Below are 26731 nucleotides of genomic sequence, written 5' to 3'. Positions count from 1 at the left end.
AACCTGTTGTCTGTGTGCTCCTTGCTCCTCCAGCACTATTAACACTGGGACTCTCACTACCATCACTCCCACCATCCATTATACTGCCCTGGGGCCGCACTCTTCCCATGGGGAGTCACACTACCCTAGCTGCACACCTCATCAGCCCCAGCGGTCTGCATGCAGCGGCGGTTCCTAATAACCGCAATCCACGGGTGGCGTAGTCGGACATTATCAGCAGAACGTAGCAGACTACCATTGGCCTGACCACCCTGAGCCACGGAACCGGGTCGCCACTACTACCCCCATCGTCTCCCTATTGCCCGGATCCGAGTGCCCCACGGCCCAGGGGGCGAGACATTTATCTGGTCTTGAATCCAACAGAAAACGCAGGAGTGTACCCAACTCCTGTCTGAGCTTGCACTGCCTGGAAGGAGACATCAATTCTGTGAGAAGTCCACTCGCCCGAGGACTGGCGAGCAAAAAGGAGGGAGGAATGTAGAACAGGCAAGAAAGCTTGTAAAAGAACTTCAACATGACGTTTCAAGGATGGAGCGAGACTGCCATCTATTGGCCAGATACAGTCAAGCGGAACCAAAATATACAAGGGAAGTTGCAGGGAGAGCAGGTTCAGACGCTGGACCCGATCAGGTGACTTCCTGGAAGGAGTTCCGGGAGATAGGAGGCCAGCGCGCCAAACCTGAGGGTTCTTTGGCGCCAAACAGCAGAAAGGAGCAGACGTGCTCCCTGCGTCCTGAGAAACCCCGCGTGACAGGCCAAATCCAGAGGCCTGAGAGGTGCTCCAGCCGGGCACCGGTAAAAGAACTCCGGATCCCTCACAGTTGTGACCCGAGTGCTGCGCCTGCTGATGAGACTAGGAACCTGATCGCGGTGCTGAGTGAGTTCGCGGAACCCGACGTCGCCCGCCGACAGACGAGGCCTGGACCCCCTATCCAAGGCTCGAGAGACTGCCTCCAACGGCCAAGCAGAGAGGAGTTGAGAGACGGTTGCCCCAGGAAAGTCACGCCAGCGGAGACAGAGGAGCTGCATACGTGAGCAGGGCCGTCACTTCCACTGTTCACCCACGGTAGCGGGGACAACTGGGTTTAGGTACTCAGGTTGGGAGGGGAACGGTTGGGGCTAAAGTAGCACAACGTGATTTAATTGAATTTATCCGGAAGAGACTCACGGCCTAGCCGGAATAACCGGTGACCCCCGATAGGGCCAAATGCACAGTTAAAGAACTTGCGTGGTGTCTCCCATGATTGAGGGCATCGCCTTACTTTGAGAGACTGCGCCTTACTTTGAGAGACTGCGCCTTGCTTTGAGAAATTTCGTATTTTTCTGATATTTCCAACCACTGTTCATTACCCTTGTTGCTAATCCCTTGTTTCAGTATACCTGTTGTATAAAACTGTTTGCAATCATCTCTGACTGTTCTCGCCTTGTGTCTCTGTGCGTTGCATTCCGGCACCTGCATTACATCTACACAGCAAAACTGACAAGGCTGGGACACTTCAGACTTAAAAAAGCCATCTAATAATCAATAGGGTAGCGGGCACACACTTAATGGATGATATTAATTTGTATAGGGTGCTAATTCTTTTAGAGCCAAACAATGCGGGCACACACTTAATGGATGATATTAATTTGTATAGGGTGCTAATTCTTTTAGAGCCAAACAATGAGCTCTTGTAGATCTGTAGTGAATGGAAGGAAGGAATTGCACACAAAAAGGCACATGTACACCAGAAGGGACATGGAGATGCTTATTCAGAATATCTCATATCTGTATATTACTCTACCATCAGAATATCACAAATGTAACGTTTCGAGTAAATACCCTTCTTCAGGTGTTTCTGTTGTAGTAAATGCTCTCAAAATTAGAAAAAAAAGGCAAACCAGAGCAAAAAGACAAACCAGGGCCAAGTATTGTTTGCCTTTTTACTCTGGGGAAGCCCATCCCATATCCTGGACCTTTCTAATTTTCAGAGCATTTACCACAGCAAAGACGTCTGATGAACGGTATTTATCCAAAATGTTAGGTTTTTGCTATGCTGATGGTGGTGTAATCTATGAATATGAGATATTCTGAATAAATCCTAATTAAACATCTCCACATGTATTTTGGTGTACAGTTCATTCCTTACATTCACTACTTAAAAAGCCATCTGTCAATAAATCACTAGTTTTAACCCCTTACCGACATGTACCGTACATGTACGGCACATGTCGAGTCTCTCCCTTTGGTGCGGGCTCTGGTACTGAGCCTGCACCTTTCCAGGGATTTGACAGCTGATCTGATCAGCTGTCATGTGCCCCTAACAGCCGCGGGTGGAATCGTGATCTACTCGCCGCTGTTAACATGTTAAATGCCGCTGTCAATCTCTGACAACGGCATTTAACATGGCCGCGGTGGAAGGATGTCACTAGTCCCGCCCATCGCCACCCGTGTCACATGACTGCGGGTCGCCGATGGGTTGGCATAACAACCCGGGGTCTGCTGGAGACCCCTGCGGTTGTCATTGCCAGGATGCTATGAGTGCCGCCCAGCAATCGATAATCGCCTCTGTGTAGCATAGGTGATCAGAACATCGCAGCTTCTAGTCTCCCATGGAGACAATTGAAGCAAGTAAAAAAAAAAAATGTTTTTAAAAATATAAAAAAAAATTTAAAAGTTTAAATCACCTCCCTTTCGCCCCATTCAAAATAAAACAAGCAATAAAAAAATCCAATATACACATATTTTGTATCACTGCGTTCAGAATCGCCCAATCTATCAATATATAAAAAGAATTAATCCGATCGGTAAACACCGTAATGAGAAAAAAAATCAAAACTTCAGAGTTATGTTTTTTTGGTCGCCGCGACATTGTAATAAAATGCAATAACGGGCGATCAAAACATCGTATCTACCCCAAAATGGTATCAATAAAAACGTCAGCTCGGTGCACAAAAAATAAGCCCTCACCAGGCCCCAGCTCCTGAAAAATAGAGACATTACGGATCTCGGAAAATTGCGACTTTTTTTTTTTTTTAACAAACTTTGGATTTTTATTTCACCACTTAAATAAAATAAAACTATAACACGTATACATGTTTGGTATCTATGAACTCATAATGACCTGAAGGCAGGTCAGTTTTAGCATTTAGTGAACATGGTAAAAAAAAAAAACTGTGGAATTGCACTTTTTTTGCAATTTCACCACACTTGAAATTTTTTTTCTCCATTTTCCAGTACAGAACATGGTAAAACCAGTGATGTCATTCAAAAGTACAACTTGTCCCGCAAAAAATAAGCCCTCACATGGCCATATTGACCAAAAGAAGGGGAGTAAAAATGAAAGCGCAAAAATGGAAAATGGCAACGGCGTGAAGGGGTTAAAGGGGTTGTCGGGTCAAAAGTGATAAGTCTGTAGTCACTCTGTGTGACTGCAGACTTATGAATCCCCCCAGCGCAGACACTGCGGGGATTCACCGGTATGAGACCCGGGACCGGATGCTATGTATACGTTATACATACCCCCGGCCAGTGGGCGCCGCCTCTCTCTATTTACTTGCTGGGTGTATGTATAACACATACATACCCTCTGTTACCGGGTCTCATATCGGCGAATCCCCGCAGTGCACAATGCCTGCGCTGGGGGGATTCATAAGTCTGCATTCACATAGAGTGACTGCAGACTTATCACTTTTGACTGGACAACCCCTTTAAGTGTTAGCAGCAGGGCTGGCATTAGCACCTGGTGCACCCGGGCAAGTGCCGGGCCCTGAGCAGGGTGGGGGCCCACTCACCTTCGGGCACGCTATGGAACCAGTGGCGCCGGTGTTAGTGCCCGCTCCCCCCCCCCCCGCTTGCTCAGGGCCCCGGCACAATACTTACCTCTCCCCATGCTTCCGCAGCAGCTCCGGTCTCTTCTGCGGCTGCTGCCCGATGACGTCTCAGGTCAGAGGGCGCGGTGACGTCTTTACACCGCGCCCTCTCCTGAGCCGTCACAGGCAGCGCAGAGTGGGAAGACACCGGCGCAGGTGAGGGGTCCGAAGCAGCGTCAGCAGGTGAGAAGTGAAGTGAGTATTTGATTTTTTTTTTTATATGTATGGAGGCATGGGGCATTATATGGGGGAGTGACATCCTGCATGGGGCATTATATGGGGGGGAGTGACATCCTGCATGGGGCATTATATGGGGGGGAACAAGTGACATCCTACATGGGGCATTATATGGGGGGGAGGTGACATCCTGCATGGGGCATTATATGGTGGGGGGGACAAGTGACATCCTGCATGGGGCATTATATGGTGGGGGCGGACATGTGACATCCTGCATGGGGCATTATATGGGGGAGACAAGTGACATCCTGCATGGGGCATTATATGGGGGGGGACAAGTGACATCCTGCATGGAGCATTAGATGGGGGGGGCAAGTGACATCCTGCATGGGGCATTATATGGAGGGAGGTGACATCCTGCATGGGGCATTATATGGGGGGTGGAGGTGACATCCTGCATGGGGCATTATATGGGGGTGAGAGGTGACATCCTGAATGGGGCATTATATGGGGGGGAGTGACATCCTGCATGGGGCATTATATGGGGGGAACAAGTGACATCCTGCATGGGGCATTATATGGAGGGAGGTGACATCCTGCATGGGGCATTATATCGGGGGGGGAGAGGTGACATCCTGCATGGGGCATTATATGGGGGGGAGTGACATCCTGCATGGGGCACTATATGGGGGGGAGTGACATCCTGCATGGGGCATTATATGGGGGGAACAAGTGACATCCTACATGGGGCATTATATGGGGGGGTGACATCCTGCATGGGGCATTATATGGTGGGGGGGAACAAGTGACATCCTGCATGGGGCATTATATGGTGGGGGGGACAAGTGACATCCTGCATGGGGCATTATATGGGGGGATGACAAGTGACATCCTGCATGGGGCATTATATGGGGGGATGACAAGTGACATCCTGCATGGAGCATTATATGGGGGGGCAAGTGACATCCTGCATGGGGCATTATATGGGGGGAGGTGACATCCTGCATGGGGCATTATATGGGGGGAGAGGTGACATCCTGAATGGGGCATTATATGGGGGGTGACATCCTGCATGGGGCATTATATGGGGGGAGAGGTGACACCCTGCATGGGGCATTATATCGGGGGGGGAGAGGTGACATCCTGCATGGGGCATTATGTGGGGGGAGAGATGACATCCTGCATGGGGCATTCTATGGGGGGGGAGGTGACATCCTGCTTGGGGCATTATATGGGGGGGAGAGGTGACATCCTGCATGGGCATCATATGGGTTGGAGAGGGATATCCTGCATGGGGCATTATATGGGGGGAGGGGAAACATCCTGCATGGGGCATTATAAGGGGGTGGTGTGACATCCTGCATGGGGCATTATGTGGGGGCCAGTATTCTGTGTGGAGCGTTATAAGGGGGCCAGTATCCTCTATGGAGCGTTATATGGGGGCCAGTATCCTGTATGGAGCATTATATGAGGACCAGTATCCTGTATGGAGCGTTATATGGGGACCAATATCCTGTATGGAGCGTTATATGGGGACCAGTATCCTGTATGGAGCGTTATATGGGAACCAGTATTCTGCATGGAGCAATATATGGGGCCCATAATACTGTATGGAGGACTATACTGTCCGGTCTGCACTGTGCGCTGCGAAGATTCGCCGGTTTCTGAGCTATTGTAGAATTTACAATAGATATCGCTCATGTAATGTAAGAAGTGAAATCTTCAGCATTGTACTATATATATATACTGTATTTCTCTGGGGTATCTGTACATCATGAATCGTGGTATGTGTTAAAGGGGCCCACTGAGACTCTTTCGCCCAGGGCCTACAAAAACCCGGAGCCGGCCCTGGTTAGCAGGATGACCCTATCCAAGTCTATGTAGCAAACTTGACAAGTGAGCTGCCATGAACAGGAAATTAAGGAGTGGGAGATGATCTTTGAAGGATGAGAGGTTCCCAAATGTTGTATTCTTACATCCTAAAATCATTATGGCAGGGGAACAATCATTTTAAACTCAGAGGCGGAAAAAATGTCCAAAAATCTGAAACTTTTAAAGGGAATCTGACATCAGTTTTTTGCTATTTAATCTGAGAACAGAATAATGTAGAGGCAGAGAGCCTGATTCCAGGGATGTGTCACTTGCTCAGCAACTTGCTGTAGTTTCGATACAATCAGTGTTTTATCAGTAAGAGATTATCATTACAGGACTAGGTGTCACGTGCCAGGCAGTCCAGCTAATCTGTGTAACCCCGCCCTCACCACTGATTGGCAGCTTGCTGACAATGTACACTGTACACAGGAATCTGCCAATCAGTGGTTCAGAGCACTACTACAGTAGAGAAAATAGGGATTTTATCAAAACTATACCAAGCAGTCCAATAAGTGATACATCACTGGAATCACGATCCCTGCCCCTACAGATTGCATAGCAAAATCCCGCTGACTGATTCCCTTTAAAACATGTTATAAAAGGTACTTTGAAAGGTTTATACATTTTTAAGAATAAAGGAGTTAGAAGTGTTCATTTTCATCCTTTCGTCTACTTTTTTAAATTAAAAACAGCAACATAACCGCTTAAGTCATATGTACATGACCAACGTACGCCTGAAAGAATGAGCTGAGCACTTTGAGGAAACGTACATGAACATGGAAGGATTATGAAAACTGTACAAGTCAGGAATAAACTCAAGGCTCTGAAGCCGGCCATGCACATTAGATGGCCGTTGGCGGAACGATGCTTCGGCCGATCAATCAGCTGACAGCCATCTCAGTCAATCTCCCATACATAGGAGCGGCCATCTGACACGTTGGCCGGTTGCTTATCTCCTCGAGAACATCGTGATCGGTAGTCCGAAACTTGGACATGCCCGATTGACATCTCTCCCGACCATCAGTCATCCGACACAACCATACACATTAGATCATTGGACGAACCTATCAATATCGCCGGGTTCACCCAACATTAATATAATGTGCATGGGTGCCTTTGTGTTGTACTAATCTCAGAATTAGATCTCTCCAGGGTAAAAGTGAGATGTAGTTTTTTTTTTTTTTTTACATAAAATAGACCCAGCTGGGCTTCAGAAGTGTGGAGGTACGTCTGCTACCTAATTGTCAGGTTTCAAATGACTCCGGAACACGACTGTAAACATCCTCACCAGCCTCTACTTCCCATTTTAGTTTACTTTTATCAAAGACGGAAAAAATAATTTTGCCAACACATAACATAGGGAGGAAATTTAGATGCCAGTTTCAAATGCTGAAGATTAATTACCATAAAACACTTGTTGTGCAAGTGCATGGTGATATTCTGTTACACAAGTGTGCACCATATGGACCAACACACGGCAGCACCAATAGGTTTAATGGACTACAAAGGAAAGTGTGCGGGAGTCTCAAACAATTACATTGTACTGCACTCAGTAATTTAGGTTTACGATACAGCTGTGTGGCAACAATGTATCCACCATTAAAGCTCCCACGTGAGAAAGTCTCTCAGATTTCGTAGAATCCATAAAAAGTCCTATCATCTCTATCTCACCCAAAGTCCTCTTTCATGGACCCCCCTAGTTAATCTATGACGTCTGCAGGCTGCTTCTATCTTTTCAATCAGATTTCCCCATTTCAGAAATACTCAGTTTAATGTAAAACTGTCCAAAATGTTATCAAATGTGTTGGTTGCATGTAAACTCATGAATTTGTCATTTACTCTTTATAGCCACTCTGTTGAAGGGTGAGATTTCCTCCAAAAATATCATTAATGAATGGGGGAACTCTCCTACTCCTCTATTGAGGTCCGATATTAACTATTAACATCAAACTTGATTATTAATAATTAATATCCACTAACGTTATCTGAGCCTTATACTATATACCAACTGAGACAAAACCGTGTGCTAATAAAAGGTATTTATTACACAAAAGTCTACAGTTAATATACTACTATTTATCCCACTAACACAGTACACAATAATAATAACAATATACAATTCCCAATTACCTATTTTCTCTCACCACTCAGAATCACCTAAGAGCACATTTCAAAATGGGTTTTATACACTAAGAAACCCCTTTTAAATAAAATTAAAAACAAACTGTGTTTCTGAGCATACAGTCATGGCCAAAAGTATTGGCACCCTTGAAAATGTTACAGAAAAATGAAGTATTTCTTCAAGAAAATTATTGCAATTACACATGTTTTGTTATTCACATGTTTATTTCCTTTGTGTGTATTGGTACAACACAAAAAAAAACAGAAAAAAAAGAAATTTGGACATAATTTCACACAAAACCCCATAAATGCGCCGGACAAAATTGTCGGCACCCTCAACTTAATATTTGGTTGCACACCTTTGGAATAAATAACTGCAATCAATCATTTCCTATAACCATCAATAAGCTTCTTACACCAATCAACTGGAATTTTGGACCACTCTTTTACAAGCTGCTCCAGGTCTCTCATATCTGAAGGTCTCTTCTCCCAACAGCAGTTTTAAGATCTCTCCACAGGTGCTCAATGGGATTTAGATCCGGACTCATTGCTGCCACTTCAGAACTCTCCAGCACGTAGTTTCTTGAATAATTTCAAGGGTGCCAACACTTTCGGCCATGACTGTATATCATTTTAGGTTATTTTTCCAGAAAAACTTAAATCCAGGTTTCTCTGAAAACTGAGAATTTGTTTTCCCATCACAGCAGTCCAAAAATCAGGTAATCTTATATTTATCGGTTTTCTGGGTGCAGATTTTAAATCATAGAATGGTAGAGTTGGAAGGGACCTCCAGGGTCATCGTGTCCAACCCCCTGCTCAATGCAGGATTCACTAAATCATCTCAGACAGATGTCTGTTCAGCCTCTGTGTCAAGAATATCTCAGCCCGGGAAGGTCACGCAGAACCACCCACTGTGATCTCTTGAGCGAACAGCTCTCTGCTGCCCCCTATTCTCTTGACAATTACACGATTGGCCGACGATCAACAGTGGAGGTCGCATGCTGTTTTCACTAACAGACCAGTTATCTGAAAACTAACAGTGAGTGAATGGTATATACTATAAAAAAAGGTTGCCTCCTAAATTGCTAAGAGTGATTGTGTGCCCAACAACCAGCGTCAAGGCGTCCTTCATTGTTGGGTTCCTGTCCTGCTTTGTCACCTCTCCTGGGCTGGTAGCCTACAATTTATGGGTCAGGAGTGAACCAGCTAACTACTTAAAATCACCTGAGGCTGATGGGGGATGGAGTGCACATGCCAAAAAGGGAATTAGAAACAAATAGAGAAAATGGCCAGCACATCCTCTAATGTGAACAGGAGCCAACTAAAAAATTCAAACGATAAAAAAAAGGTCAAAGTTACTTCCGAAATAGCTAAGAGTGATTGCTCTAAGACATTGAAACTTCATTGCTGCTATAGAAACATAAGAAAGGGCTACAAAATGTGCACATGAAATATTTCAATTTTTTTTTCTCTAATATTAATATGAAAATTACAGTAAAGGAAGGTACTTAGCACAAGATATGTGTGCCCAAAAGCCAGGATGTGCTGGCCATTTTTGATATTTTTATGGTATATACAACTCCGGATTCCAACACATGGCATATGTGTATATACCCCTGTACGATCACCACTAACTCCAAGATAATCCCAGACTACTCACTGCCACCACCAGTAATTTTTACAGGCTGACTCGAGACCTGATTCTGGTAGCGTATGGCTTCGGAGCGCGGTTTACAAAACAAATGGAACAGAACTATTAAATTTTATATTTAATCCAAAAGGGAGGCAGTGTTTATAAAAAAATATACAAAAGATTTTACAAAGGGGACAAAACAATACAGCATATACAGTTACAGAAAATAAAAGGGATACAACAAAAGAATCTTACTACACCACTCACAGAGACCAGTCGGCTAGTGGACGGAAGCAATCCGGTTGAAAAAGTCAGGTTAAACAGGATCAAGCTTACATTGACATGTATCTTCCTCAACAATGAACACAGATTATAATTAGCCTTTATCTTTTATCAGCCCCTGAGTTCCACCCACATACACTCCCCGTGCTGACCTCACGTGGGCTGGGTTGTGGGATGTTCTCAGCCCTTTAGGATTATGCGATAACTTCACTCCTGATGGTCACAGAAGTTTGAGATGGCCACCATATTTTCCATCAGGACTTTACCTTTCCATAGATAGTAAACATGGCATAGCTGTTGTGGTCACTGTGGATTTGTGGCTCATAGGCAGGGGTTACAGTTATGAAAACGTATGCGTCTTCTTCACCTATTAGCCCCTGTGCTGAAAATGTATGTTTCATCAATATCTGATTTATACTAATTTCAATATTCAATATTTTCTTTTGGAGACATTAAGTCTAAGCTGGCTTATTTTAACATTTCCCCTACAGGAAACCACAGTGTTACTTAAATCCAACCTGCATCTCCTGTGGACAAAAGGGGTTCCATTGTCCTGTTTATGTATAAACAAATGTACCCTTTTGCTGTCCAACTCTTTAAAAAGAGTTCTCCTGCCTATTTTAAATCTCTTTGTCTATGTACCAAAAGACATCCTCATTGGCACATACAGTAGCTTTAAGATGACATCATGCATTTTAATTTCCTACTTCTTTATGCCCATTGTAAATCTGTTTCTAAGAGTGTCAGCTAGATTGCCAGCTCTTGTCTTACTGCAAATCTGAGGAGGGGGGTTGAGTGATTTCAGAGATTTTTAATATTTTCTATGACACTCTGTTTGAAGACTTCCATTGAAGGAGAACTCACCACCTCTTGTGGCCGCCTGTTCCACTCATTCATCACCCTCACTGTCAAAACGTTTTTTTTTTCTAATATCTAATCTGTATCTTCTCCCTTTCAGTTTCATTCCATTGCTTTTCGTGTTTCCATGTGCAAATGAGAATAAGAATGATCCCTCTGCACTCTAGCAGCCCTTCAGATATTTGTAGACAGCTATTAAGTCTCCTCTTAGCCTTCTTTTTTGCAAGCTAAACATTCCCAGATCCTTTACCCGTTCCTCGTAGAACATAGTTTGCAGTCCGCTCACCATCCTGGTACCTGGTTTTTCGATGTCTTTTTTAAAATGTGGTGCCCAGAACTGGACATAGTATTCAGATGAAGTCTGACCAAGGAGGAGTAGAGGGGGAAATTACTTCACATGATCTGGACTGTATGCTTCTGTTAATGCAACCCAGAATTGTGTTTGCCTTTTTTGCTGCTGCAGCACACTGATGACTCATGTGCAGTCTGTGAGCTTTCTCCACTTATGAGCCACTTCTTCCTTCACCCCATGCCTCCTGAATTCAGCCTTAACTCTAAAATAAAATGCTAAAATATGTCTTAGTCAAAACAAGACAGACTGCCAGCTCACTAATAGACCACATGCCTATTGAAGTCTATGGAGAGGGAAGGAGGGAGGAGCAGTGAGGGAGAGGCAGAGCGACAGACAGAGACAATGCTTCTTCTTTCTAGTAAGTGTTTTATCTCACCCAGTGCTGAATTCACAGCTACATTGCTCAGTACTGTTGTATAATGTCCTCTATACTACTGCTGCTTCTGAACACGTAGAGACAGAAGAGCAGCGATCCCTAATACCTTTATGTGTTTTATATGGGAAACACGACTGAAAATTAGACATAGAGGGGAAACTGCTGTTTATCGCTATCACTTGAATAGGAGTTAAAAACACTATTTGCCAACAGCCACTAAACAAATCATGAGACTGCTAAATTCTACCTTGTGCATTGCATTAATCCGAATACTGCTAGATTAGATTTCAGTAGATCGGTGGAGGAGCTGGGTGTTGGACCACCACTGATCTCCAGTTGTAAGACTAGGTCATCAGTTGTTTAGACCCAGGCATCCCCTTTAACTTTACACATTTCCACATCACTTTTATGTATACAGAGTTTCCCGGGCAGCTAATGACAAGACAACCAACAATTAAGAACTTTACAGACATGGATTTCTGGAACAGGAGGGAATGGAGAAGTATTTCTGGAATTTTAACGTGTAATTTTTTTTTAAAGAGGACAAGTTATTTGTCATAAATGTAATTTTTTTTTAACCTGGCATGAATGCTGCTGTTCTCCTTAATTTGTTGTTGTTCTTTTATTCCTATGATTTAGCTCCCTGTTCCTTATATATAAATCTAGTCTTGTAGGCCAAGTGGGCGGAGTCCTCAAGAAGACACCCACAGAATTGAGGATCAGCCTGTTGAGGGAGGGCAATAACCCTTCACGGTTGACCAAGTGAGTGTCAAATTATTATGTTGATTGTGCAATCCACAGAAAACCAAACGGAGGCAATGCTCTGTATGGGAGGATTCAAAGAATCTCTGATCCCGTTTATTTTGCTTAGCATTTTATATTGTTTTGAGTATGTCAATAGCCAATCAACTACAGCCATACTACAGTACTAGAGGCTTGAGCCAATGTTAGTGCAATTATTACGGAAACACATATATGGTCATATTATCATCGTTAGTTTGAAGCACGATGGAAATTTACAAGGTCAATCCTGACCTAGACTAGTTAGATAACAGGAGCGGGGTGTCTGACAAAATGTTCTTGTGTGAAAAGTTAGTGTGAGAAAGTTCCATGTAAAGCATGAGAAAAGCAGGAAAGAAGTATGTTATGCAAGGAGTGATAACATGATTTTGAAACAAGCAGACAAAATGGAGTCGCTATAGCATGAATATCAATATGTCCTTTACAAGCCCACTTACCTAAGAAGACTAGATATACATGCAAGGAAAAGCGAGTTATTTTTCAGCGCAGGAGCAAAAGAAATACAACCCCAGATTCTGGAGAACAGCAGCAATTACAGCAGGTAAATAAAAACAAACATATTCATAGCAAACCTGTAACAGAAGGTGTATGTTATGTATAATGTGAATATGTTGTATGAACCTCTCCATGCTGCCGAGTTCATGGTAGCGATTACAGTAGATATCTCAGAAGTAACAATTATAAAAACACCACTTTATATCGTTGCTGCTTTGAGTTGCAGAAAGTGAAACATTTAACACTATGGTGTAACGAATAATAACACTTCATTATGTTTAATTAAAGAATATGTGTCTGAAGTAAAGTGATCCAGTGCTGACGATACAGATGATTCTGCAGTTCTGGAAGATCTTATCGTTGAGGCTCAACTTAAATAGGGAACTTTCATGAATTCTTGGCAGTGTTTTTCTTACTGTTTAGAATCGGCTCATTTACTTATACAATAAAATAAAAATAAACCCTAAGAAAAAAAGAGCAAAAATGATCACATAAAACAGAAAGTAAATCAGTAAACTATAATAGTACTTTAAATAACATAGGGTACTTATTTAACTTTATTTTGATCAAAAAAGCATAAAAGCCATCCCATCACATCAAGGTGTACCCATCAGGACAGTTCTAACCTCTAGTATTAAAACCTTAGCATGTGACAAGCAACATCAATTTGAATAAGGACAGAGCAGGACATGTCTCAGTCTGGCCCTGTCCTCCTCTGCCCTTATTCACATTGACATAATTTGACACATGGTAAGGTTTTAATACTAGAGAAAGGTTTAGACCATCCCGATGGGTACACCTTGACGTGGTGGGATGGTTTTTATGCTTTTTTGGTCAAAATAGCATTAGCTAAGTACCCTATGTTATTTAAATTACTATTACAGTTTACTGATTTACTTGCTGTGTGCTCATTTTTTTTTTCTGTGTTTTTTTTCTTGGGTTTTGTGTATGAAATGGCCACAGTGTGAATGTGCTCTTACACTTTTCATCTATACCAGTTTATAGTCCAGCTCATATTTTTTGTTTTTAATAAAAATGTAGCTAACCTGGTGGCTACTCCAAGCAACATACTCTGTAAAAAATGAATAATTTGGTCAGAATTTAATATATTTTTTTTAAAACGGTGCTTTATTCCCGGCTTCATTGCTGTCTACTTTTTATCTATGGACAAGAATGGAAACCCTAAATAATGTTCTAATTCTGTAATAATTATGGATGGTGAACACTGATAGCAAATCAACGCTGATTTTTATCCCATTTAAGGACGCAGCCAATATTTGTTTTGGTGTTTTCGTTTTTTGCTCCTCCTCTTCAAAGAGCCATCGTTTTTAATTTTTTTTTCCATCGACACAGCTGTCTGGAGGTTTGTTTCTGTGTGACGTGTTGTAGTTTTGAATGACCCCATTCATTTTGCCATAAAATGTACTGGAAAATGGGGAAAGAATTCCAAGTGCAGTGAAATGGTAAAAAAAAACACAACACACTACTGTAACAGTTTTTTTTTTTTTGGGGGGGGGGGGTTCATTCTCACAGCGTTTGTTGTATTGTAAAAATTACCTGACAACATGAGTCATCAGGACAATATGATGATAGCAATACCAAACTTGTATAGTCTTGTAATAATTTTAGATTTTGATAGAGCAGACTTTTATAGATGTGCCGACACTGATTATACTTACTTTTTCCATTTCTTTAATTTTTAGATGGAGAAAAAGAGGGTGATGTTTTCTTTAATATCGTTATAAACTTTTTTTTTTTAATTATCACATTTTTTTAATCTTTTTGCGGGACTTAAATTTCCAATTGCTTGTTCACTTTCACTACACACTGCACTACATCAGTATTGCAGTATGCAGCAAAAAAAATTACGATCTTCTATGAAGCCCAACCGATGGCTGAATTTTACAGGAGTTTCAATATGTTTCAATAAGCTTTCCTCCCAGCCCCGTCTGTCTGTGCACTGTGCTGCAGGGTTTTATTGTGCAGGCGCCGGGGAGTCACTGTCACTTCCCGGCACCTGCGCAATAGAACCCTGTGGCGCAGTGCACAGGCAAACTGGGCCGGGAGGGAACAAAGTGCGCCCTATGTGAGCGGAGCTTTGCACATGCCCGGGATCTGAGGGAGACGTGCAGGGGAGGGGGGAATATGGTAAATAGACACATAGGCGGGGATTTTGGGGATTACTAAGAAGATATGTGGAGATTTCTTGGCATCCCCCAGACGCCAAGCCTGTGCAGAACAGAGTTGATAAAAACACTTTTCTCTGCAATCAAACCTCTACTATGGGCCATACAGGTATGTATAGATTTAATTTTCTATAACCTGTATACCCATAGTAGAGGTCTGATATCTCCCAGGGGGCGACAGATTCCCTTTAAAATAATCCAAGGTCCAGTTTGCCTGCTGCATGATATGACCAGTCACCACTCTACACAGTTTATACAGATGCTCCAACATATGCAGTGTTGAATTCCATTTCGTTACATTGCAAATCATGTAGCACTCAGGCAAATCATTATGTTTTTGCAAAGCCTGGAGAGCATGCTTTTCCCTTTAAGAATGGTTGAAATGCCCACACTCTCTCCTTGCTATGGCCACCCCCTTCGTCAGTGCGAAGCTTGGCCAGACTTGACTTGTCACTCTCCACAAGGAGAAACGTTACCCCTTGGATCCTGGTCAGACACTTCTTACCCAGCCAAATCAGATCTCACACATTGCACTGACGAGGGGCAGTACCCTGAAACACAGTGTCTGCAAATTGAGATTCTGGTTTGGCTTTTATCCTAAGTCATGTAGAAAGGCTTGTTAAAGGGTGGATATTGACTTTTAGGATTGCTACTTCCTATAAATGGCACTAGAGTTCTAGTCCTCATCCTCTCTTAAGAGACAATTTGTATATTTAATTTCCCAGAGGAGCATTGCAAGGCTTAAAAGTCTTCTCGCCTTGTCATACCAGGCTTGATATGCCCTTAAACCAAATAGTTATACCACACAAAATATATAATAAATAATATTTACCACATGTCTACTTTACATCAGCATCATTTTTTAAACATATTCTTTTTGTTAAGAAATTAGAAAGGTTTAAAGTTGACCAGCGATTTCTCATTTTTCCAACAAAATTTACAAACCAATTTTTTTAGGGACCACATCACATTGAAGTGACTTTTAGGGGCCTATGTGATAGAAAATACCTAAAAGTGACATAATATTAAAAACTGCATCCCTCAAAGTGCTCAAAACTACATTGAAGAAGTTTATTAACCCTTTAGATGCTTCACAGGTATTAAAGCAATGTGAAAGGAATAAATTAATATTTAAATTTTTGCCACAAAAATGTTGCTTTGGTCTCAAAATTTTCATTTTCACAAGGGTAACAGGAGAAAATGGATCATACAATTTGTTGTGCAATATACCCCATACCCTGATACTCCATACGTTTGAGAAAACTACTGTTTTGGCCTACAGCAGGGCTTAGAAGGCAAGGAGCACCACTGACTTTTTGAGAGCAAAATTCACTGGAATAGACAGCGGATGCTATGTCGCGTTTGCAGAGCCCCTGATGTGCCTAAACAGTGGAAACCTTCCACAACTGACCCCATTTTGGAAACTAGACCCCTCAAGCAGGGGCGTACATAGAAGTCATGGGGCCCCATAGCAGAAGCTCTAATTGGGCCCCCCCCCAAAAAAAATAAATATTTGTCTGTGTCACAGAAGAGCAGATCTCATAACTTCTCAGCCTTTACATAGTAATTTTCCTCCTTCTGAACTCGTAGATTCCTCTTTCATTGCCCCATAAAGTATGATGCCAACAAAAGTGCCCCCCAAACAGTATCATACCCCTATGGTGCATTCCTCCACATTAGCCTCCACATGCACAGTATAATGACCCTATTGTACCCCACTTCAACTCCCACGGCAAAGTATGGTGACCTTAACACAATATAATCCCCCAACTGTGAACCCCACAGAGCCCTCCATACACTCTCATGGCCCCACACAGCCCTCCAAACAGTATAATGGCCCCCACACAGCTCTCCAAACAGTATAATGGACCCCACACAAACCTTCACACTGTATAATTACTTTCATACAGTATAATGGCCCCCCACATAGCCCTCAAATATTATAATAGCCCAACATAGCCTTCCATATAGTATAATACACCACCGATAATCTTCCATATAGTATAATACACCACCGATAATCTTCCATATAGTATAATGCTCCCCCCATAATCCTCCATATAGTATAATGCGCCACCATAATCCTCCATATAGTATAATGCTCCCCCCATAAACCTCCATATAGTATAATGCGCCCCCCATAATCCTCCATATAGTATAATGAACTTCCCATGGTCCTCCATGGAATATAATGCACTCCCCATAGTCCTCCATACAGTATATTACACACTCCATAGGGTAAAATGCAGCCCCCATATAGTATAATGCACGCCACAGTCCTGCAGTATTATGGGCATCACGTACTCACTGATTTTAAAATACCATATAATTTAAATAAGCCGACCCGAATATAAGCCGAGGCCCCTAATTTTACCACATAAAAATGGGAAAACCTATTGACTTGAGTATAAGCCTAGGGTGGGAAATGTAGCAGCTACTGGTAAATTTCCCCATCCTAGTATGTGTGGCTCCCTCAATCCCACAATCCCTGGTATGTGTGGCCCCCCACAATCCCTGGTATGTGTAGCCTCCTCAATCCCCCAATCCCGGGTATGTGTGGCCCCCTCAATCCCACAATCCCTGGTATGTGTAGCCTCCTCAATCCCCCAATCCCTGGTATGTGTAGCCTCCTCAATCCCCCAATCCTGGTAAGTGTGGCCTCCTCAATCCCCAAATCCTGGCAAGTGTGGCCTCCTCAATCCCCAAATCCTGGTATGTGTGGCCTCCTCAATCCCCTAATCCTGGTATGTGTGGCCTCCTCAATCCCCCAATCCTGGTATGTGTGGCCTCCTCAATCCCCCAATCCTGGTATGTGTGGCCTCCTCAATCACCAAATCCTGGTATGTGTGGCCTCCTCAATCCTCCAATCCTGGTAAGTGTGGCCTCCTCAATCCCCAAATCCTGGTATGTGTGGCCTCCTCAATCCCCAAATCCTGGTATGTGTGGCCTCCTCAATCCCCAAATCCTGGTATGTGTGGCCTCCTCAATCCCCCATTCCTGGTATGTGTGGCCTCCTCAATCCAAGTATCCTGGCATGTGTGGCCTCCTCAATCCCCCATTCCTGGTATGTGTGGCCTCCTCAATCCAAGTATCCTGGCATGTGTGGCCCCCTCATCCCCCAATCACTGCACACATAAAACAATAAACACTTATACTCACCTTCCTTCCTCACCTCTGCTTCAGTCATGTCTGCAGCAGCTCATGTCGGCATCTGAGCAGCGCGCGCTCTCAGAAGCCAAGGTGAGCTGCGGCTGCTGCCGGCACATTCACTCCTCTCCACGCCGAGACTATGGACGTGAAGAAGTGCGAATATGCTTTCTCTTTAGCAGTGGGCACTGGCAGGAGCCGCGGCTCAGCGCTCCTCCGTGCCCGCTGCTGAGGAGAATGAATATTCCCTCTTCTCCACGCCCATGGGAGTGGAGAAGAGGGAATATTCATGTTCCTTTAGCAGCGGGCACACGTAGTAGCTGCAGCAGGCGTAGTACGTGTGCCCTGCTCCTCCACTGCCGCAACCCGCTCCTCTGCCGCAGCAACCTCCTACTCACGTATGCTCCTCGTTCCCATGCTGCTTGGGGCCCTCCCGGCTCGCGGGCCCCCTACGGCCACGGGCCCCATAGCAGTGGCGTGGTCTGCCGCCATTGGCGGTACGCCACTGCCCTCAAGGAACTTATCTAGAGATATGGTGAGCCTTGAACCGACAGATGCTTCACAGAATTACAGGTGCTTCTCACTAAATTAGACATCATCAAAAAGTTAATTTATTTCAGTTCTTCAATACAAAAAGTGAAACTCACATATTATATAGAATCATTACAAACAGAGTGATCTATTTCAAGTGTTTATTTCTGTTAATGTTGATGATTATGGCTTACAGCCAATGAAAACACAAAAGTCTTTATCTCAGTAAATTAGAATAATTAACAAAAAACACCTGCAAAGGCTTCCTAAGCATTTAAAAAGGTCCCGTAGTCGCCATACAGATCCATCAGTGGAAAAATAAAAAGTTATAGCTTTCAGAATAAAGCGATGCAAAAACAATTATTTTTCTAAATAATCGTTTTTATTGTGTAAAAGCGCCAAAACTTAAAAAAATGACATAAATGTGGTATCGCTGTAATCGCACCGAACCGAAGTATTAATTTGTTTAATCACTTATACAGCAAGAGGAACGGCGTAAAAAATAAATAAAACCAATTCTTCACCTGCTGTTGATTTGTTCATCTTGCCTCCCAAAGATCGCAGTAAGGCTCGGCTCACATTTACTCTGTGCTCTACACTGAGCACTTACACCGGGGTTTCAGTGTAAATCTCTGAAATACGTGATTCAGATGGGACCCTTGATGGAACATTCCCTATAATGAGACAGATGGGGACACAGTGGCACCATAAATTTAGATTAATATTTACATTTGAGAATCCTCAGTGGTTGATACCATCTTTTCAGTTAACCATTAAAAGGTAACAAATTGCAAGCTTTCGAGACTACTCAGGTCTCTTCATCAGGCATAATTTAACACAAAATCTGAAGAGTCACACATATATACACAGCAAGACACAGAAATAATGCAATAGATAAGACAAGTGACGTAAAACAGAAGTGTTACTATAGGAGGGGGATAAACAGTTGTGGCCGTAAATATTGGAATAGTTCATAAGATAAGGCGTGTGAAAGTTTTATTATCCTGTGATTGAGGTCTGGTACAGGGTTGTGATGACCCCACAAGTCTGAGGCGCACATTCCTTAGTTAATGTAGAATGACATAAACCAACGTGACCATTCATTCCTACTCTGAAGGTGTCAAAGGTTGTCATGAGTTTATATTCCCAGACTCTCTGAGATTTGAAATTACCTTTTAATGCCAGTAATTTCATATCCGTGATACTGTGATCAGGGAAACAAAAATGTTTGGCCACAGGTAGATCTATTCTTTTTTCTTTTATTGTGTGGCGATGAGAATTCATCCTTGTTCTTAGTTTTTGTCTTGTCTCCCCTACAGTGTCTTGATTTGTATAAATATGTGACTCTTCAGATTTTGTGTTATATTATGCCTGATGAAGAGACCCTAGTTGTCTCGAAAGCTTGCAATTTGTTACCATCTTTTCAGTTAGCCATTAAAAGGTATCAACCACTGAGGACTCTCAAATCTAAATATTAATCTAAATTTATGAAATTTGCAGGTCCCAGTGAATTTGAACAATTTGCAATTCAATTCGAGTGAATCACCAAGAAAATACCCACCACCTTTTTACACATTGCAGATGATTAGAACAGTTACAGAAGGCTGACATGACCTCAGTTGTGACTGCGCAGGCTTCTCCATAATGCCTTGCAGTCATGGCATCACAAAATATAGCATTATCAATCAGAAGGGACTATCATAGCCTGTATAAAAGCCGAGGAAGGGAATGCAGCAGCCATTTTAGGGTGATTCAGGATAGTGAGAGTATGTCAGGGCTTTTAGTTCAAAACCTACAAAAGACAAAAAATATATCACATACCCTACCATCATTATATATAAATGTAAAGCAAAGTTGCATATGAAATATAGGGTACTTAGTGAACTATTTTTGATCAAAAAAAGTATACAAGCCGTCCCACGATTCAAGTGAATCACCAAGAAAATACCCACCACCTTTTTACACATTGCAGATGATTAGAACAGTTACAGAAGGCTGACATGACCTCAGTTGTGACTGCGCAGGCTTCTCCATAATGCCTTGCAGTTATAGCATCACAAAATATAGCATTATCAATCAGAAGGGACTATCATAGCCTGTATAAAAGCCAAGGAAGGGAATGCAGCAGCCATTTTAGGGTGATTCAGGATAGTGAGAGTATGTCAGGGCTTATAGTTCAGCAGCAAATAAAGGGAGAGAAAGCCCTAATCATGGGACAAATACTCCAGTCAGTAATGTGTTATATAACTACAGCACTGAAGGAGATGTGAATAATAAACTGGAAATAATACAGAGACTCAATTGGTCGGGGATAGAGAGATATGAGAGGTACAGCAGTGACAGACCCAATGTGACTGATCAGTGATATGGTGTAGTTGGCATCTGTATTGCTGCATTTGAATAACAATTACACTTTTTTTCTTTATTCTTAATGCAATAAAAAGCAGAAGCAAGATAGTACTATAGTTTTTTTCAGGAAAAAAAACCCTGAAATCAGTGTTTGCCGCAATCTATTGTACCGAGATTTTGCATTACTTGTGAAGGGGAAATAATTGTTTTTAAAAATACAAAAGAAAATTCTCTAAAATCCAGCAATTTAAGAGCGACTGTCTACCTCACAATATGTGCATCACAAACAATTTTTTTTTTGCATATTTATTTTACTAGTCAAATTTTACGTACTACACCAATAAAACACCCTGTTGCAGGTGCTGATTGCTTGGTTGTGTACCTACCTAAATGTTAATATTTGACTATGCATGTCTGTTTTTGCACACCTGTTTTACTATTCTAATTTGACAACCATATACACCACACCTATACTGCAGCCTGCTGCCACATTTTTCTTTCTGTACACCTACCTACTGTATCTAAGGCCTCCTTCACAAGTCAGTGTGTCCGGTACCTGTGGTGACAGTTTTCACACGTACCGTAATCTATGGAACTGTGCATATGTCCCTGTGTTCACTCAGACGTATGTCCGTGTGACCCACACGTGGACATGTCCGTTTTTTTCCAGCAGCACGGACATCAATACGTCCCACACACATGCACATGGATGACAAAGAGTGTCATCCGTGTGCCGTCTGTGTGACGCATACTGGAATAGAAATGGCAGATGTTTAGGTGTTAGATGTACAAATATAGAGATAGATATGGTATAGATAGATGGCTAAATAGATGTCTGTGAGATATATAATTGGTGCCTTGCATGTATAGCTTACTGTACATGTATTTAGCTAATAAATAAGTAAATCAATGAAATAAACGACATGGGGTCGTACGAAGCCCCAGATGAAGCACAGGCAAAACGCGCGTTGGGTGTGCTCTTGTGGATGGGTGTGTTTCTTTCATGCAATATGGCTTTATGCCCTTAGCTAACTTATTTATTCCCTGGCGGCTGGGATATCTATGATCCAAATTTATTTGTTATATCTCCTATGTTTACCCATATTTTGCTAATTTGTAATATGTTCTCCTATTGGTAAATGTGAACTTATCTTGACACTTTGTCTTCCTTTCAGGTAGCCGAATTTTATATATATACTGGCAATGTAGCCTATGCTTTGTGATACACTTCTCCAACTTCTGACACTTGTGAAGTTGTTTATATACTTCTCACCTACTTCAGTTAGCTGTTTTTCACTATTTATCTACAGTTACTGGGTCCAGCTAATGGGGTTTGATTTATTCTTTTTTCTTTTTCTTGATGCTCTTGCACTTTATTTAAAACCAGTTTGGTTATGCCCATTGATTTATTACTTTGTATGCATTTATAGATCCCCAATATTGTAGCCATTGTTGCATTCATACCTAGCTTTTTGTCTCATGTTATTTTATGTCTGTTTGGATCTCCTTTTTATTTTACATTTGTTTTTAAAGGTTTTCAATAAAGATTTATTACTTTTTATACATATTCCTTGTCGGGCATATTTTCTTTTCTTTAAGTGAAACCCCTTTAAGTTGTGCGTGCCTGTTCTTGAATCGGGCTCTTCTTACTCCACCAAGCTCCTTCATTCGTTGTTATAATCTTTATTTTGCAAATCAATAATACAAATGAAAATGATCAACTTTATAATATATCTTATCAGAGAAAATTGCTTCTTTGTCCTCCTTTATTGATATTTAAGGCTCTATTCATGGATAAAATCTGTCAAATCTGTGTTCAGTGAAGACAGACGTTCCCATTATTGACACTGTAGATGGCAGTTGGTGTCCATAAAGTTCTATGGAGAAGGGAGAAGCTAGAGACAGACACAGAGATTCTGCTGCAAGTTCTCCTGAAATGACCCTTACAGAGGGAGGAGCTAGAGGCAGACACAGACATTCTGCAGCAAGTTCTCCTGAAATTACCGTTACAGAGGGAGGAGCTAGAGATAGACACAGACATTCTGCTGCAAGTTCTCCTGAAATGAGCGTTACAGAGGGAGGAGCTAGATATAGACACAGACATTCTGCAGCAAGTTCTCCTGAAATGACCGTTACAGAGGGAGGAGCTAGAGATAGACAAAGATATTCTGCTGCAAGGTCTCCTGAAATGAGCATTACAGAGGGAGGAGCTAGAGATAGACACAGACATTCTGCTGCAAGTTCTCTTGAAATGACCGCTAGAGGGGGAGGAACAAGAGGCAAGCACAGAAATTCTGCTGCAACTTCTCCTGAAATGACCGTTACAGAGGGAGGAGCTAGACAGACACAGACATTCTGCTGCAAGTTCTACTGAAATGAACGTTACAGAGGGAGGAGCTAGATATAGACACAGACATTCTGCAGCAAGTTCTCCTGAAAAGACAGTTACAGCTCTCCATAGAACTTAATGAGCACTAACTGTCATCTCCTATCTCAGCGATTGGAAAATCTCTACTCACTGATGGCAGATTTTACCCATGAATTCAAAATTTCAAGAATGAATGATCAATTCAGGAAGAGAAAGAAGTGTATTTCTATAATAAGATATATTACAAACTTCATTTTAAAAATCGACAAAAAATTTAATTAAATTAAAACAATGGTTATTTTTTAAGACTGGCATCTACAACACCAGTCGTAATAAGTCCGGGCCCACATGTTTTTTTTTTATCTTTATAGAATCTCTTGATACATAGAACCATATCGTGCAAAGAGGGTTTTCTCCTGACTGTATACATGTGATGCACTAAATCGCTGCAAAACAAACGAAAAGGAATCAAAACAGTACAGAAGAATAACCAACTAAAAAAATGTGCTTCAATCAAATGCTTTCTGCACCTACAAGGAGAGGTCTACTGCAGTTCTCTGTCCATGGTACTGAGAGCACTGGTGGGTCGTACACTGATCACACAACGTAGCGAGTCTGACATACTATATGGTAGACATAACTCATACCAGTACAGTAACACATCACAATAAACTATAATCAGACATTTAAACTTGAGTTACACCTCATTATTATGTACTCCACAATATCAGGAATTTCCTAGAGTGACACATACTGAAATGGCAAATGTGAGACAGTTTAGTAAATATTTACTCCTGCGTAAAGGAAAATTCCAAACAGAACTGATAATTTCCTTTTAAGAGGAATATTCTCTGGCCCATATCTCCCTAAATACCAATGTTTCTTTAATCTCTGGGTTGTGAACCCTCTCTCTAGACCCTGTACTGGACATTACACAATGTATGACATATATCCGAAAGTCCCTTTAAACCTGAATTTGATTAAAATTCATATGATATTTTGGGTAATATGATTTGTGAATTACCAGTTCTCTGGATCCAGTGTGTCACATATTTACGTGAGAAAAGGTTTATAGGAGCTATGCTGATGCCTGTGTTTGTGACACGGAGCTTTCAGGAGATGCGAGGAGTAACAATGTTCCTCCCATAAGATTTCTTTTCAGAAGCATAATCCCATGAGAACCAGAAACAACATTGTTAACTCTCGTCTTGCCACATAATTATATCCAGCCCCAAGTCCAACCTAAGGTGAAGAGAGTAAAATGTAACTGCAGTATGGTGAGAAGACTCAGGGTAGGAAAGGGCAGAAATTCTGTTTTGATTAAAGCAGAGGATTGTTGTGTCGACCTCATAAATATGTACTTAAATAGTATATTGGTACTTATAATAATAAGAGAGAAGAACTTATGACACTCACCAAGCTGCATAACAAACCTCCATTAATTCCAAAATAAGTCCATAACCCAGGAGAGACTGACATGGTGTGAGACTGGGTTACAGCTGTTTCGCATTCACTTACACTTCATATGGGGTCTGTCTCCCATGATATGACCTTATTTTGGAAATAAAGAAAGTTTGTTATGCAGCTTGGTGAGTGTGGTAAGTTCTTCTATATTATTATTATTATACTTTGTCTATTTCTGTTTACTGAGTACCATTGCTGCTTTTTCCTCCTAGCCCTGGCAGATCTTATTTTCCCACTGATGTTAGTGTTTGGTGCCTTGCCTTTACTCCTATTTTTTTCCTGATATATTGGTACTTAGTATAAGTCAGGGGATCCTTAAAGGGGTTGTCCCATAAACGCAGGATAGGTGATAAATATATGACTAATGAAGAACCACCTCTAGGATCCCAACCGATCATGAGACCTGGGGAACTAAAGTCCCCTGTGTGAATAGAGTGGCAGTGGGGATCTCAGCAGCAAGGCACCCTATCAATTATACATTTATCATTGATCCTGTCGATAGGTAAGAAATGATGATTATAGGACAACCTTTTAAAGCAAAAAAATATATACAAATAAATCCACAATATTAAAAAAAAACATTTAACATACAATGAACATTTATGAAATCTCAGTAGGGTTCCCGAATACATTAAATAGGTTGTCCAGTCTTCTGATAAAAGTCTACGTGACTGCAGACTCCTGAATCCTAACAGTGTGTGGTGCGCTTGCTGTCAGGATTCACCGGTATTGCCAACGAGGCCAAGTATGTGATTTGCATACTTCCAACCACATTCTAACTAGACGTGCTCGGCCTCGCTCAATACAAGTGAATTGATAGAAGTCTAGTACCTCTAGTCTGCACGTGACCAAATGTGTACAAATCACATACTTGCATTCATGTGACCTCCTGCTCTCACCAGCAATACTGGTGAATCCTGACAGCGTGCATACCACACACTCTTAGGATTCAGAAGTCTGCAGTCATTAAATGGCTGCAAACTTTTATCAGAAGACTGGAAATCTCCTTTAATATTATGTCATGTCCTAATTATTTAAATAATATTACAAGGGCCAGTTGACTAGTAAATGTGGATACTGAATCTAAATGGGAAGTATAAAGATATATTACAAGTAGGAACTTTCAACCCTTTGGTAAGAAAAGGTCCAGCAATAAATAGAAACCACTATAACTAAATCAGGAAGTATTGAGTAAAATAAGGTTCTGATTTTATTGCAACTGATCCTGAGTATTCTATTGTTTTAATCCACCATATGGTTCCAGATATATGAGCTTTCTATTTAGTGCTAATTTTATGGTCTTTATCAAGGGGGCATGGCTCACAGGCAGTGGCATAAGTCCAATGAGTGTAAAATTTGGTCTTCCCCCCTTCGTGTTGGTCAGATGTATGGGCACTTGTAATGTTCTAAATACTATAAAGAAATACGTGTTGCCCATCCTGGGCCCCCTCAAGGTATATACAGTCATGTGTGAAAGTCTTGGCACTCTTGAAATTGTTCCAGAAAATGAATTATTTCCCTAGAAAATGATTGCGTATGTTGTGTATAACACATGTTTTGTTATACACGTTTATTTCCTTGTGTGTATTGGAACAACACACAAAAAAGGCAAATTGGACATAATTTCACGCAAAACCCCAGAAATTGGCTGAACAAAATTATAGGCACCCTCAACTTAATATTTGGTTTCACACCCTTTGAAATAAATAACTGCAATTGCTTCCTATAACCATCAACAAGCTTCTTACACCTCTCAACTGGAATTTTGGACCACTTTTCTTTTGCAAACTGCTCCAGGTCTCTCATATTTGAAGGTGTCTTCTCACAACAGCAATTTTAAAATCTCTCCATAGGTGTCAATGGGATT

This window comes from Phyllobates terribilis, unplaced genomic scaffold (genome assembly GCF_046119375.1).
Source record: "Phyllobates terribilis strain yellow unplaced genomic scaffold, ASM4611937v1 Scaffold_2__4_contigs__length_985480577, whole genome shotgun sequence".
Lineage (NCBI taxonomy): Eukaryota > Metazoa > Chordata > Amphibia > Anura > Dendrobatidae > Phyllobates > Phyllobates terribilis.
This window is presented reverse-complemented; position numbering follows the sequence as displayed.